Source organism: Falco peregrinus, chromosome 5 (assembly GCF_023634155.1).
Source record: "Falco peregrinus isolate bFalPer1 chromosome 5, bFalPer1.pri, whole genome shotgun sequence".
Taxonomy (NCBI): Eukaryota; Metazoa; Chordata; class Aves; order Falconiformes; family Falconidae; genus Falco; species Falco peregrinus.
This window is the reverse complement of record NC_073725.1, coordinates 6,835,128-6,848,289: the sequence shown is the minus strand read 5'-3', so window position 1 is coordinate 6,848,289 and position 13,162 is coordinate 6,835,128. Positions and strand designations below refer to the sequence as shown.

Genomic DNA, 13,162 nt, shown 5'->3' with positions numbered 1-13,162 from the left:
GAAGCATCAAAGATTTCTGTTGCCGGTATGTAATCATTCCATAGACAGCCTAATAATTCTTAGGTAGATTATACTCAGCCATAATCATCTCCAGTGTAATTAGAGAATAGACTTAGTCATCTAAGTGAGCATAATATGGGTAATGTAAGTGGTGTGTTATAGGATATAATTTAAACCGGCTTTTAAATTGCACCTGCTCTTTTCATCGGCTATGTTTCTGATTCTAAGAAGCAAGCTGCCTCTGACGCAGTTCATCCTTGATGTAACTCCAAAGCAAGGAATTTGGGTTGCTGTGTTCAACTGAAGTTGTTACAATTAAATTTGTACAGATTTTTCAGCTTCTCAGTGATTCAAATCACCTTTCAGGTAGATATTTTAAGTAGGAGATATCCAGCATTTTTTCTATTGTAAGCCACGTTGAACTGTAATTCTGATGATAGCAAACTGATAGCACAGGAAAACAAATGTCTTGCCCTAAGATCTTCTATTATGTACTTTAAGCTACATGTTGTTAATGATCAGCCATGCTTTTTAATCAAAACCATTAAGCCTAAGTAATGACTTACAAATTAGTCCCTATTCAGGTTACTGATACACCCCCAAAAGGTGCAGATGCCATGATAGTTCACGTTCACTGAGCTTTAGACTGGGAACAGCAAATTATTTCCTCTTTTGGTTATATAATGAAGTTGTAGCTTCTGGTCTGCAGTTAAGGCCGACAGCAACAGTGTCCAAAGCTTATCCATAATTTCTGAACACACACAGACCTATGGATACTTCTGCTGCTTGTGGTCATGAGAGGAAATTCTTTTTGCTGCATCTGGTTCCAGGATTTTTCCTTCTAAATTTTCTTCTTGTATAGAGTCCTATAAGCACATTCTGTGTGGCTTTTTGTTTTTCCTTTGCCGGATTACTAAACTAGATCTACTGATCTAATAAGCAGCGTGATATTTAATTATTAGATTATATATATATAATATATGAAACAATAATTTTAATTAATATATAATTAAAAATAGTGTAGATTCCTACCTTGTAGAAGAGCACGATGCCTAATACTAACTGAGATTTGGAGTGACTATCAGTCCTGTGCTTTTTGGGGCAATTGGTTCTGCAAACTCGTCAGGCTGACTTGGCCCATGTTAGTGAGTTAGGGTCCTGAACAGATAGGAAGAAAAGCAAATATCTGGAGGAACCCAACTCTGACCACCAAGTTGTGTAGCACTATGGAGGACATGCTGACAGGGTACTTTCAGGTAATTAGTTCTGCTGGCAAAAAGCATTAAAACCTGTGAAATGAGGCAACAGCTGAGAATAAATCTCTAGGACATAGGTACAAAGTTCTTTCATAGATTTCTGTATTTTCTGTGCCTTCCCCAAGTTCCACGCTGCTGCGCTAACCTAACATCCTTACTTGTTCCTGCTCTTACGCTGAAACACTCTAGTTTCTAATGCTCTTTGTTCCACCTACTGGCTCAGCCTTGCCTTTCTGACATCCTCCCCAGCTTCCTTTTAACCTTCCCATCTTTCCATCAAACGTATTTGGCAATCTTTTCTCCGTACTAAGTGCCTGGTCTGAAATACGCATTGGTGTAGTGTGCAGCAAGGCTCTTTTCCTTGAAGAGAGGTAGAAATGTAAAGGTGCTGCCTTGTAACAGCAAACCACGTTTGTTTTCCTAAACCAGTGCAGTTTACCTGGGTAGCTGGGGACGTGCATGATTACACCTAGCCGTGAAACTATTTTCACCTCTGCATGGAGGCCCACCTTGCGGGCAGAGGATGGAGCAGGTGGGCCAGCCCCGTTTGGGTGGTTTGGCAAACGGCGCAGGCCCCTGCCCCACGTGCTGCGGCACATGGCCCTGCGTGGGGCCTCACAGGGCTGGGCCGCCTCAGGGCCTCGCGAGTGCTGGTGCTCAGCACAGCTGAGAGGTCCCCAGGGGTTCAGCTGCCGGAGGGGCAGGAGCCAACCGTGACCGTGAGGTCATCCCTTCAGCTTTACAAAAAGTTTGGTGGACTTCTTACCCGGCAGTTTGACTGGTTCGTGAGGGAGCAGCCAGGCTTTACGTTACCTATCTTTACTTCCTAGGCTCGCCCCGTGTGTGACAAGAGGTACGCATGTCGCCCATCCTGCTGTATGACTAACGCTGAGTAAACGAGCTCCTTCTCTTCCACCGCCTAACGTGAAGCGAGTGCCTGTGCCCCTTCTTGGTCCTGAGATGGGCTGAGGGACGACGCGTGTGCCGCTCTCCCTCTACGTGCCACTCTCCCCTTACGCGTGTGGAACATGGATGCCTCTTTTTGGCACTTTGCCTGTCCTCACGCTTCAGGGCCACCGCCTTGGCACGGTGTTTGAGGGAGCACCCACCCAGCCACCCACCCAGGCACCGGCGGCCATCGCTCCTCGCCCTGAGGGTCGCAGGCGCCCGCCAGCAGCCCGGCTCCGCGCCCTCTCTCACGGGGGCGTCGGAAGACCCCAGGAAGGGAAGGGCTGATGTCACCAGGGCAGCGGGCCGGCTCCGCGGGGAAACGCCAGCACGGGCGGTGCCGGCGGGGCACCCCCGCCCCCCTCAGACGCCGCCGGAGCGGGGCGCTGACCCAGGCGCGCACGGGCCGCAGCACAGCCGCGCGCCGCCGCACGGGCCGGGACTCGCCGCGCGGAGCGGTTCGGCGGCGGCTGCGCGCGCAGGGGGGAGGGGGCCGCGCGCCGCGCTGCTCCCACCGGCAGGGGCCGCCGCCAGGCTGAGGGGAGCGGAGCGGAGCGGAGGGCGAGGCGCGCTGAGGTACGGTAACGGTGCCGGTAACGCCGCGGGGCAGGGCAGGGCGGCGTCTCCCCGTCCTTCTCTGAGCGGGGGGACTGGGCCGGTGTCTCACTGCGCGGCGGGGGGGGGTGCGGGGTCTGCGGGCGGCAGCCTGGCCGGCGGGTTCGCCCCGTCAGCGCCGGGCGGCGGCAGGGAGGGCGCCGCCGGGGATGGCGGGGGACGATGGCGCAGAGGCGGTTTCCCGGAGTCGGTGCGGGCGATGTCCCCTGGCGGCGATGCCCCTGGCGCCTCCGCGCACCTGCTCCGGCGGGAGGCACCGCGCCGCCCTGGGCGGGGGCTGCGGGCACCGCGTAACATGGCTGCCCCGAGGCCTCCCCCGGCCCGCGGGGTGGCGGGGCTGGGCCGCGGCGGGGCGGCTGGGGAGCGCGGCGGGGGGCCGGCTTCGTGCTGGGGGCTGGCATCGGCAAATGCCGTCCCCGGCTGTCCCTTGCCATCCAGCTTGAAGCAGGGGTCTCCGGTCTCTGTCTTCCCTGGCTGCCCTCCCTACTAGCAGCTGCCTTTGCCTTTTGCTCTTTAAAGATTTTTTTGAAGGTGCCTTTTCATATAGTCACCTTGAAATCTAGATGCCTTCCTGTGCATTTCTAAGCATACTGTTACACTCAGGTAGGTATGCAATGGTTTTGTTCACTTGAGCGGGCTGATGGGCAGACATACCTTCCTGCAAGAGTCTACGAATCTGAGATCTCTATTTGTGCTAGTAATACTAAAGGCTATGGTTAACCTGTGTTTAAAAAAACAAAAAACCGCAAACAAACCAGAGCACAAAACATTTTCTCTGGTACTGGTAATTAGAGGGGAAAAAAATCATATTACACCAGCATCTCAAACAGAAGACAGCTTTGTTAGGGCCCTGATCCTGTGAGTGTGCCTATGTATAAATCTATTCTTATGAAAAATATTCTCAGAACTGGGTAAAGCCGCCCATACCTTTAAGACATGAAACTTTAATAATCTCAGAGAAGTGGTTGTGCTGCAGTACGCTTGGTAAATTCTGTGATGCTGATTATCTGAGTGTGCCGAATTTACTCAGAAGTTTAGAAGATAATAAATTCATGAACTTGTGGGAAGTGGAGTGACTGACTCGTTTGGTTATAGACTGTTACAGTATCAACTGTTGGTCTAAAAGCTGGTTTAGAATTAGGGATTTAAGCATCCCTAATCATGCACCCCAAACCCTTAAGCCAAAGAAAAAAGAACTCTCAAAACAAACCCTCAATTGTATACAATTAGGAAGTGGATTTCTGTGAACACAGGACTTCCACTGATTTGAGATGAATCAAGACTAAAGTTAACGTAAGCTATTCATAGTGCTGTGAACTTTTCCAAGCAGTTTACATCCCAGAGCTTACATAGACAGTCTGAAAAGAAAGGTGTTACACTGAGGCAGATGTGGTGGATGTAAATCCTTTATTGATAGTCCTCCCTAGAAAAGTATTTCTGATGCTTAAGAGTTTGAGTTATTTATGGTAACTTCCTTTTTTGGAAGACGTTTGTAACTTTTCCTGGTAGAATAGGGCATGGCTTAAGCTCTGGTTATTTATTCTTGAGTTTGGTATTTTTGGTAAAGGGTATTGAATTTGGCTCTCCACCCTCTCCTTCAGAAGTCATCAACTGTGGATGCTTTATGCAGCTTCCACGAGGGGAAAGTGTATGCTAGAAGCTTCCAGTAAGGATTTCTTTGTCTGTTATGGAGTTGGAGAGTTATGAAGCTGGACATCATCCCTCTAGTGTGTTGGCCTTCTCTTCCCATAAATTCAGTGGAATGAGAAATCGCACGGGATTGCTGTCTATACTTGCCTGTCTGTAAGGTGCCCAAGTGGCTGGTTTCTGCCACAGTGTGTTGCAATACATCCTAACATTTTCAAACTCTATTGCTAGTATTGCAGTGCTTGCTGGTGGTTTAGGTTGTATTTTAAACTAAACTGAGACGTCCAGCAAGGTACTTTGGTGCTTGTTATTTTACTCCTTGTTAACATAATGATGTTGTTAATTTGAAATGACTGCCAGTCAGTGTGTATTAGCCAGTTTTGTGTAGAGGCAGACCATCTCTCCCGTGCAGTGATGAAGACCTAACTGAATGGCAAAACTGGATTCTGTTGGCTCTTTACAAAGAGGATAAGCTGTGTGGCTGAGTATTATGCAGCAGTTAGCGACTTCTCATTATGAAGTTGTGTGTTGTACAGAGATGTTTTAGATGCCAGCATCTCCTAACAAGGGTCTGTGCCCTAGTGACAAAAGCAGGAAAACAGGTGCTTCTCTACAAAATGGAGATTGTTACAAATATGACCTTAGACTGCAGGCTGGACTAGCAGCTACAAAAAGAATAGAGTTCTGTGACTGCTTGGAGACTTAATTAAGTGCATTGACATCCACTCAGTGAAAAGTCTGTATAAGTAATGAATTTTCCTTGCATGCACAGCCTGTGATGGAAATGAGACTGAAATCTGTTGTCTTCTGGATGACTGACCCTGATTTATTTTTAAATAGAACTACGTTTTCATTAACATAATTCACATTACTTGAGGCAAAAAATCCTGTCTTCCTTTGGCAGGTGCCTACTTTGAAAGGTTGGATGAGAGTGTGTTAGACAATTGAAATGGAACTGGTTGCTCAAGGGACTGTAAACTTTTGTAACAGGTGAAATCTTACCATTTGTTAGGACTTTGAATTCTGAAGAGTGTTACCATGCTCATTTGATAGCCAGTATCTAATTTATTAGACAATCTTAAGAAATCTGGCAGTTATTGCTAGCAATATTCCAAATTTTCCCACATAGAGCAAAGGAAATATTTTCAATTCCTTCCAGGCTTGTTAGGCATTTGTTCAGTTAAATGAGACTGAAGGGGGCGTACTGCTTAGGGAAGCTTTGAAGTGCAACTTGATTTTATGCCTGTGTAAAGAATTGCTGCTACTTGTAATTAAAAAATAAAAGTAAACTTAGTGGAGAAGAGGGCTGTCCCAAATCACTGACTAGAAGTTTTGAGATGTGGCTTATTTTGAGCAAGTTACTGTAAAATTTTCGGTATGAAGTTAATGTAAAAAACAAAACCAAAAAGCCACCATGAGAATAGTTGAGAATGACTTACTAAGTTTCAGCTGCTGATAACTTCTCTTAGATACCTTTTCAGACACAGCTTAGAGGGACAGAGGCAAAGTTGAGCTTGGCACCTTCAATTGGTAAACTGGTATCATCATCTCTTGCTGGTAAGAAAAGAGTCAAACAGTTCGACTATGGTCTAGTAATGAAATGTCCAAACCATAGGGACATGGAGATTTGGCATGGTTTTGTGCTTTATATTCAGGAACAGTCTCTGCTTTCTAATTTCTTAATAAATGCAACCTTCCTCTCTCCTGGTAAGTCATGCATTAAAACTGTCCAAATTGTCAATTAAAAAAATAACCTTTCAGTGTTTCCTAAGATGGGAACAATATTATTATTGTGCCTTTTAGTTTGCTGTCTTTGTTCTGCAGCTGAATGAATTTTGCTTTTCACTTCTGTTTTTGGAAACACTGCTTTTCTGCAGGATGCAGAGATCACATGTCTCTGCATGAGACACTAGGCTTTATTCGTAAATGGAAATACAAGCTTGTCTCAGGCACAGGAAACATCTTAATTTGAAAGTTAAAATAAAGGTTCAAAACCAACAACTGAACCCTGAACAAAGTTTTCACAGTTGTAACTGACCTTTCTTCTGCCACCCTGTTAAAAATATGGAAGAGTTGAGAAAAAAATAAATAAGGTGTGGCCTGTTCAGTATATTCTTCCCTTCCTAATGAGGCAGCCTTGATCCAGATCTGAGGACTCTTGTTCAGATTGCTGCCTCTCACTTTTTCATTGTAAATGTTTCTTGCAGGTTAGGCCATTTACCCTTTCTGGTAGCAATGAAAACAGATATACTGAAATCTTAAAACATTACTGAAATAGTTCAGAAGTATTAGCACAGCTGGGTTTCTGTTTTATAAAAGCTCAAAATAGAGTGAGGAAGAATCATTGTTTAATACACAGAAACAAATTGTATGTCTTTGTAAAAGGTTTAATGCGTTCTCTGGACTTTAAAATCAGCTCAAATCTCTTATGCAACATAAACGATAAAGAAAATGCTGTCATCACCAGAATACACTCAGAACTTAACAGCAAGGCATTTAGCAGCCTCTGTATTTCTGGTACCTATGGCACCTGTTCCAGAACAGCTTTAATTTGAAGAAACTGTAGAAAGCGTGGGTGGAAAAATTAGGCTTTGTGGTCAGTTAAAACTGGCGTTCTGACCAAATTGCTGTGGAGGTCTGAGATGAAACTCCAGTGTTAACCCTCCCACCCTTGTTTTTTGTGGACATCCACACTGGCTTGAAAACATGATGTTGATTATCGCCAGCATTAACAGCAGGTTATTTAGGACCGTGACAGGTGTGCTTGAAAAACAGGGTTAGGAGACATTTAGACCTCACCCTGTACAATGCTTTGGGTTATGTCTGTGCTTCAGAAAGCTCTACAGTTAAGCCAACAAAACTTGAAGACAAATGTAGAAAATGTTAGGAAGACGAGTTTGTGTGATGTAGCTATGCAGCCTCACTAAGCTGAATGAAAGCAAAGCGTGTTCGTGTTTCCATCCATGCTGAAGACTTGTTAACCTAGCTATGCTGAATAATGAATGCAGCAGTTATGCTGTTAGGTAAAGATTTGGCTTGATCAAGCTGAAGTTTTGCCAGCTTGTGAGTCAAATCATACCAATACAAGGCAAATTTTACAGTTAAATTCTACTCGTAGTAACATGAGGTGAGTGCTTGTCTGTTGTCAGTGCTGACTGCTTGGTCTCATTGAACTTTTCTTCCTTAATAGCTGCTTGAGCATTGTTTTGATTTCTTGTGGAGAGGAGCTGTAGTAGTGTTAGGTGACTTCTCATGTAATATCTTTTACGTGTCTGGTATTGGTCTACATGATGGTGATTTTTAGGCAAGAGACTATATTGGTGTAGGAGACAAAAATTTTGCATAGCTTATTAAAGGCAGAACTGTTTGTACGTGTGCATCGATTAACATGTCCTAAATGGTGCTGCCTTGTCAGGAAAGGTGTAGCTCTACACGTAGGAATAGCTATTTCAGAATTTTTTCATTTGGTGTAAATCTTAATTAACATCAACAATAAATCATAATTAACAGTTCAGAAACCCCAGCTAATCTAACTTGTATAAAACCAAGGGGGTTTTATATGTGACTTTGAGGACATCTTTAGCTTTTCTTGAGGAAAAAGTTGTGGGACATTAAGTTAGCAGCAGTTAAAAAAGTGTGTGAAGAGCAAATATTAGTTCAGTTCAATAAGCATGAGTTAAATTTCAAGACAGACCCTTTTTTTTTTTTACGCTTTTCTCACAGTAATCCTTTCTGTTGCCCACTGCTTCCTAGTGAGTGCTGCACTTCTATTATAAACTTATTGTTTTGTTTTTCCAAATGAAAAAAGGCAGAGAAAAGAACTTGCTGTTGGCAAAAGCAGTTTTACTGTTTTAGAAAGAAACTTTGGAATTGCTTGAACAATAACTTACTAGAAAACCTTCAAAACCTGATAGTTCATAATATTGAGTTTTTATTTTTGGTAACTTTTTTAATAAATAACATGTAGCAGGTATGGAAGCTACTGTTGGCAAGCCAGTTTTCACGTAATTTGACTTTGTAAAACTAGTAATTACTTTGTGCTTAATGTTCTCAGGATATTTTGGTGAGCAAGGAAAATTGGTTGGCTTCAAAAGGGTTGATATCTCTTTGATATGGGAAGAAAAAGTTATTTTCCCGAGAAGTAATTTCATTGTAGCAGTCAAATTCTGGAACTTTGTAAAAGATAATTTTAGTACCAAGTTGCAGCTTTCAGAGAAGCAGTACACAGTGTTATTCTGGACACCCCCCACCCCCGAAAGTCTTGAGCAAGTTGGTATGAAAGCCTTTGGGCAGTTTGGACTTGCTAAGCTCAGAGTGCTTTGTTGTGGATATTTAGCTATTTCAGTTTTCCTGGGCTAGGGGAAACCTCCAAAACACACTGAATAATTTATGGCTGTCCTTATTCTCTTAGGAGCATGGCTTCAGTCTCTGACAGTCATGTGATCATGAGGGGAGGATGGCATACTGCAATCTTTTTTCCATTTCTTTTGCTGTAACAGCAATATTTGTTCCTTTTTTTTTTTATAACTGAAAAATGACGTCTAAAGGAGGCTTTCATTAGATTGTCACAACCTTTATGTACAGACTTAAAGAATAACAATTTTATTCTTTTCTGACCACTCTGAAAGTCTGATTGTGGACACATTTGGAAGTAATAGTGCAAGTTGTTCTAATTAGGATTTGGGACCCTTCTTAATACATGTTGGCATTTGTAAGATCCTCATACTGTGAAATGGAAAATACTCCAGAGTGAAATGTTGCCGATCTTGATATTTTCAACTGAATTTAGTATTTTATGTCTATCAGGACTTAAGAGTTAGTTTTCTTGAGGTGGTGCTGTCAGTAAGACTTCCATGTTTACTGTATTTTAGGAGAATAGTGATGTCCAAACATGTTTATAAGGCCCTGATAATTGTTGTACCTGTTGTTTCACATTGTGACATTCAGAGCCAGACATTGACCAGTGATGTTACTCCTTGCTGCATCAGAGTGCTTATGAGCATCGACAGCAATGGTGATTTATTCACAGAATTAATTTGGCTTGACAATCTCTAAATGAGAGTTACCACTATGAGAAAAGATCTTAATAAAGGAACTTGTTACACAAAACTTCTTTATGGTGTCAGGACACAAATTAAGCTATGGTGCCATAGTGACCAGGAGAGTGGAAGAAATATGACCAAAATATTGCGTTCTTCCTGTAGTATACGTTTTTGTCAAATAAAAACACAGCAAGTGGAGTGTGTTACCTTGCGGCTGTTACTCAGAACTGGTTTTCCAACCTTTGTGCCTGCTGTGATTATAGGTCAGCCAAGCGTGATGCCTGTTAATTACCTGAAACTTAAGCAGTTACTATGTAGTAGTACAGCATAATGTACAGCGCTCTGTCTGTTTCTAGTGCTTTCTTATGCAGAATGGTTTTGGATATAGCCTGTAATAGACTGTATGGCCCCTGTTTCTCTGAACTTGCACTGCCCCATCCATGAGTGTAATGGTCTGCAGTCAGATCTGGGGCCTGGTGACGTACAGTGTAGGTTTGTCTCTGACTGCACTGAAATGTAGGTCTGAGGTATGATCTGTAGAGAAAATCAGGCCTGTATGCTAACGTGCTTTCTGGTGAAGAACTGTGCAAATGGGCAACAAGGTATTCTTTGAGGTTTTTAGGATTGCCTTTCATTGAAGGAGCAAATAATCTGTGAAAAAAGAGTAGGGATTAACAGTAGGTGATTTTGTAAGTTAACTTGGTGTATCAGAGTACTGTGAAGGAACAGTGTTCAGTTCCACCTGTAGATGAAGATGCTTGCTTGGTATTGAGTCAGGATGTTACCCTGTGAGAGAGCAAAGAGGTGGAAAATGCATGAAAATGAGAATGAGGACAGCCTGAAGTTGAACTAAGAAAAAAGAATAATGAAGTAGGCCGGTAGAAATGTCCTGCTTAGATGGGTAGCTGGTCTGCTTTAGTTACCTGATGGAGGAAGATGAAGTTCAGTAGTGTTCTGAACAACCACAGGTTGTGGGTGTAGCTGAGAAACGGCCATCATTGTCATATTTAAAATGGACAGAACAAGGTTCTACGAGAAACTGCTACCTAGCAAACTGAGTAGATTTAAACTGTAGTAGACTGCTAGCTAGCTAGCTTCCTTCTCAAGAAACATGATTTAGGATCCCAGTGCCCACACTTTTGACAATCATGTTTTCAGTATAAGGTTGTAACATTTGGCTTGCAGTGTTTAACAGTTATATACCCCCCTATATGAAATACGCTGTGTGCTGAAGTGAACTGTATTTCATACTTAAAAAGTAGTACCAAAATGGCAATTTGTTTTTGGTTCAGTAACTGTCGGTATATTTAAGGGTGGAAAAAAAAATATCAAAACGCTCACAAATACTATTGAGCCTGCTTTATTCCAAGGGGGACTTCAGGAGTCTGTAGAACATTAGATACTTACAGGTTTTTAATTTTTTACCCTGCCCACTTAGTGTCTGTAGCTATGTAATAGTGTGCCTTGTGTACCTTCAGTTTGTTCAGTAACACAGTGCTGAAGCATTCCTTCCCATCTTTTTAAGCCTACCTGGCAATGTGTTTGGTGTGTAAGTTGAAGAACTTAATGTAATAAAAAATAGTACTATCTGTCACTAACCATTCTTTCTAGGTTATTGGATATCTAATGTCTTTCAGCTGCCTTATGTATTTCAAATAAGTCCACTTATTTTGTGTTTAGAGTAAAGAAAATACTTTTGAATACTGAGTTCCACAGTAAGACTGCAAATTATTAAAGACTTTGGCTGCTCTGGCAAGGCATCAGAAGACAGATTTAGAGCACTAGATGACAACATAGCCGAATGCAGATGTGAACACTTAGGGTGCTGGAAAGCAGTTATGTTGACATCACCAACACAGCAAAATAAATATACATACCTGGAATGATTCAGAGCAAAATACTAAATGGTTTCATTAACGGTGAAGCTTGGGAAATGCTCTACATGTTGCATTTCAGTTTAGTCACAAATGCTGTGATGACTTGCAAGTGATGAGGGTGGCAGTAAAAATGGGTCTTTGTCTTCTTGTCTGTCTGAGAGACACTCGTCTAGAACCAATAATGTACTGAGACTTAGTGACACAATATGCAAGTGTGTAGGTAGGTATCTGCCTGATGTATTTTGTCAGCTGAAGTAATTCCAGCTTATGGTAGCTTGACCTTTCCCACTGGTCAAAAATCTGTTTGTAAAAAAGCATTTACTGCCTAATGCATTTTCAATTCGATTGGATGATTATTCTTGTATATAATCTTCCCTAAATTAAAAGGTTGTGTGAGTTCCCTAGACAATTCATCACCCCACATTGTGTTGGTAGAGGACATCTTTAACACATACACACACACACGCCCCTCCTCTTGAAAATTTTTTTGCAAAGTTAAGTGTCCGCATGACTTGTTCATAGTCTGTAGGCAAACTCTTAAGTGTGTTTTTTGCAAACAATTACCACTTTATAGATTATAACCTTTATCCAAAAGGCATTCTTCCATTAAATATTGGAAGCCTGCTAGTCTTGAAAAGTGCGTGCTCAAATGGGGACTGCTTTGAACAAATAAAGTCAAATTTGAATGGTCTGAAAGATGTCCACATTAATGATCAAAGCCAGCTTTGCACATTTGCCCCACCCCCAGTGTTCTCCTTCAAATAAATTAGCAGCTTTGGGGAGGAAACTTTTAATTGTGTTGGCTGTTTCTAAGGAATCCACATGTGTGCAGATATTTTCACTTGTTCAGGGTATTGTGGAGGGAGGAGAGGAACATGTTTGTTCATTTTGGGGCTGGAATTTCTTGTGCAATGATAAAATCTACAAAGAAACTTTAGACATCTGTGTTGAGTGCTATTTTAACAAGCAATAAATACTCACCTTTCTCTTTTGTAGGCATAGGTGCCAGAAGTTTCCCTGAATGGTGGAAAAAATGTCAGATATGGCATTGTACACAATACCAGCTACAGCAGTGTCATAGTCCTGAAACAGTTTACATTTTTTTATTAATATATAGTCATGGCAAACACTTAAAACCTTAAACTGTTTGTGCTATCCTATAAGCATTTTAAAGAATATTCGCATTAGCCTGCATAAACATATAAACCGCAGTCAGTTCACTTTAGGTAAGACCAGCAATACAGACCAACCGCAGAGAAAATGGAATGCAGTTAGTGCTTCAGTCTCTTGTCTCTGATCTGGGTAGATAAATTAATAGACAGTTTTTGATATAATTGTGCTGTATCTTTGTTCTGTTTCCAGTTACGCCATTGTCCTCCCTTCGGAATCCCTCAAACGTGTTTTCTCTTTCCTTTTTTAAAAGATTAAACTGCATAGGAGCAGAGAGAATAAATTATTTAAAATTATTCTGTGTCTCTGCACTTGCCTGAGTCAGCAGAATACGTCTAGGTCATATGTTCCCAAACAGCTCCAGTGCAGAGTATCTTCTTTCTGTGGGGACTAAGTAGACTCGTTAAGGTACAGTTATCTTGCTTTTTTTTCCTCCTCTTTATGCATTCACAAGGCTTGGGTGAAAAATGTCTGAAAATGACTGTAATTTTTTAATTAAATCTAGATAAGCTCCTCAGAACTGATACGTTCTTCCATTCTCATTGGACAGTCAATTGACAGATAGAGGGAATGCATTGTCTCTTAGCTACAAGTAATGGTAGACTGA

At 42.3% G+C, this 13,162-nt stretch overlaps 1 protein-coding gene across 2 annotated transcripts in view; it reads left to right on the top strand.

The window, feature by feature from the left end:
* The first annotated feature begins 2,610 nt into the window (after positions 1–2,610).
* Positions 2,611–13,162, top strand: part of SCRN1 (secernin 1) — a 38,262-nt gene continuing 27,710 nt past the window's right edge. The window contains exon 1 of one of the 2 annotated variants that reach the window (XM_055803786.1): positions 2,611–2,780. The gene's annotated coding sequence lies outside the window, so the exon portion shown is untranslated. Of the gene's footprint in view, positions 2,781–12,793; positions 12,964–13,162 lie in introns of those variants that run through there. The other variant, XM_027777205.2, reaches the window with a different exon arrangement.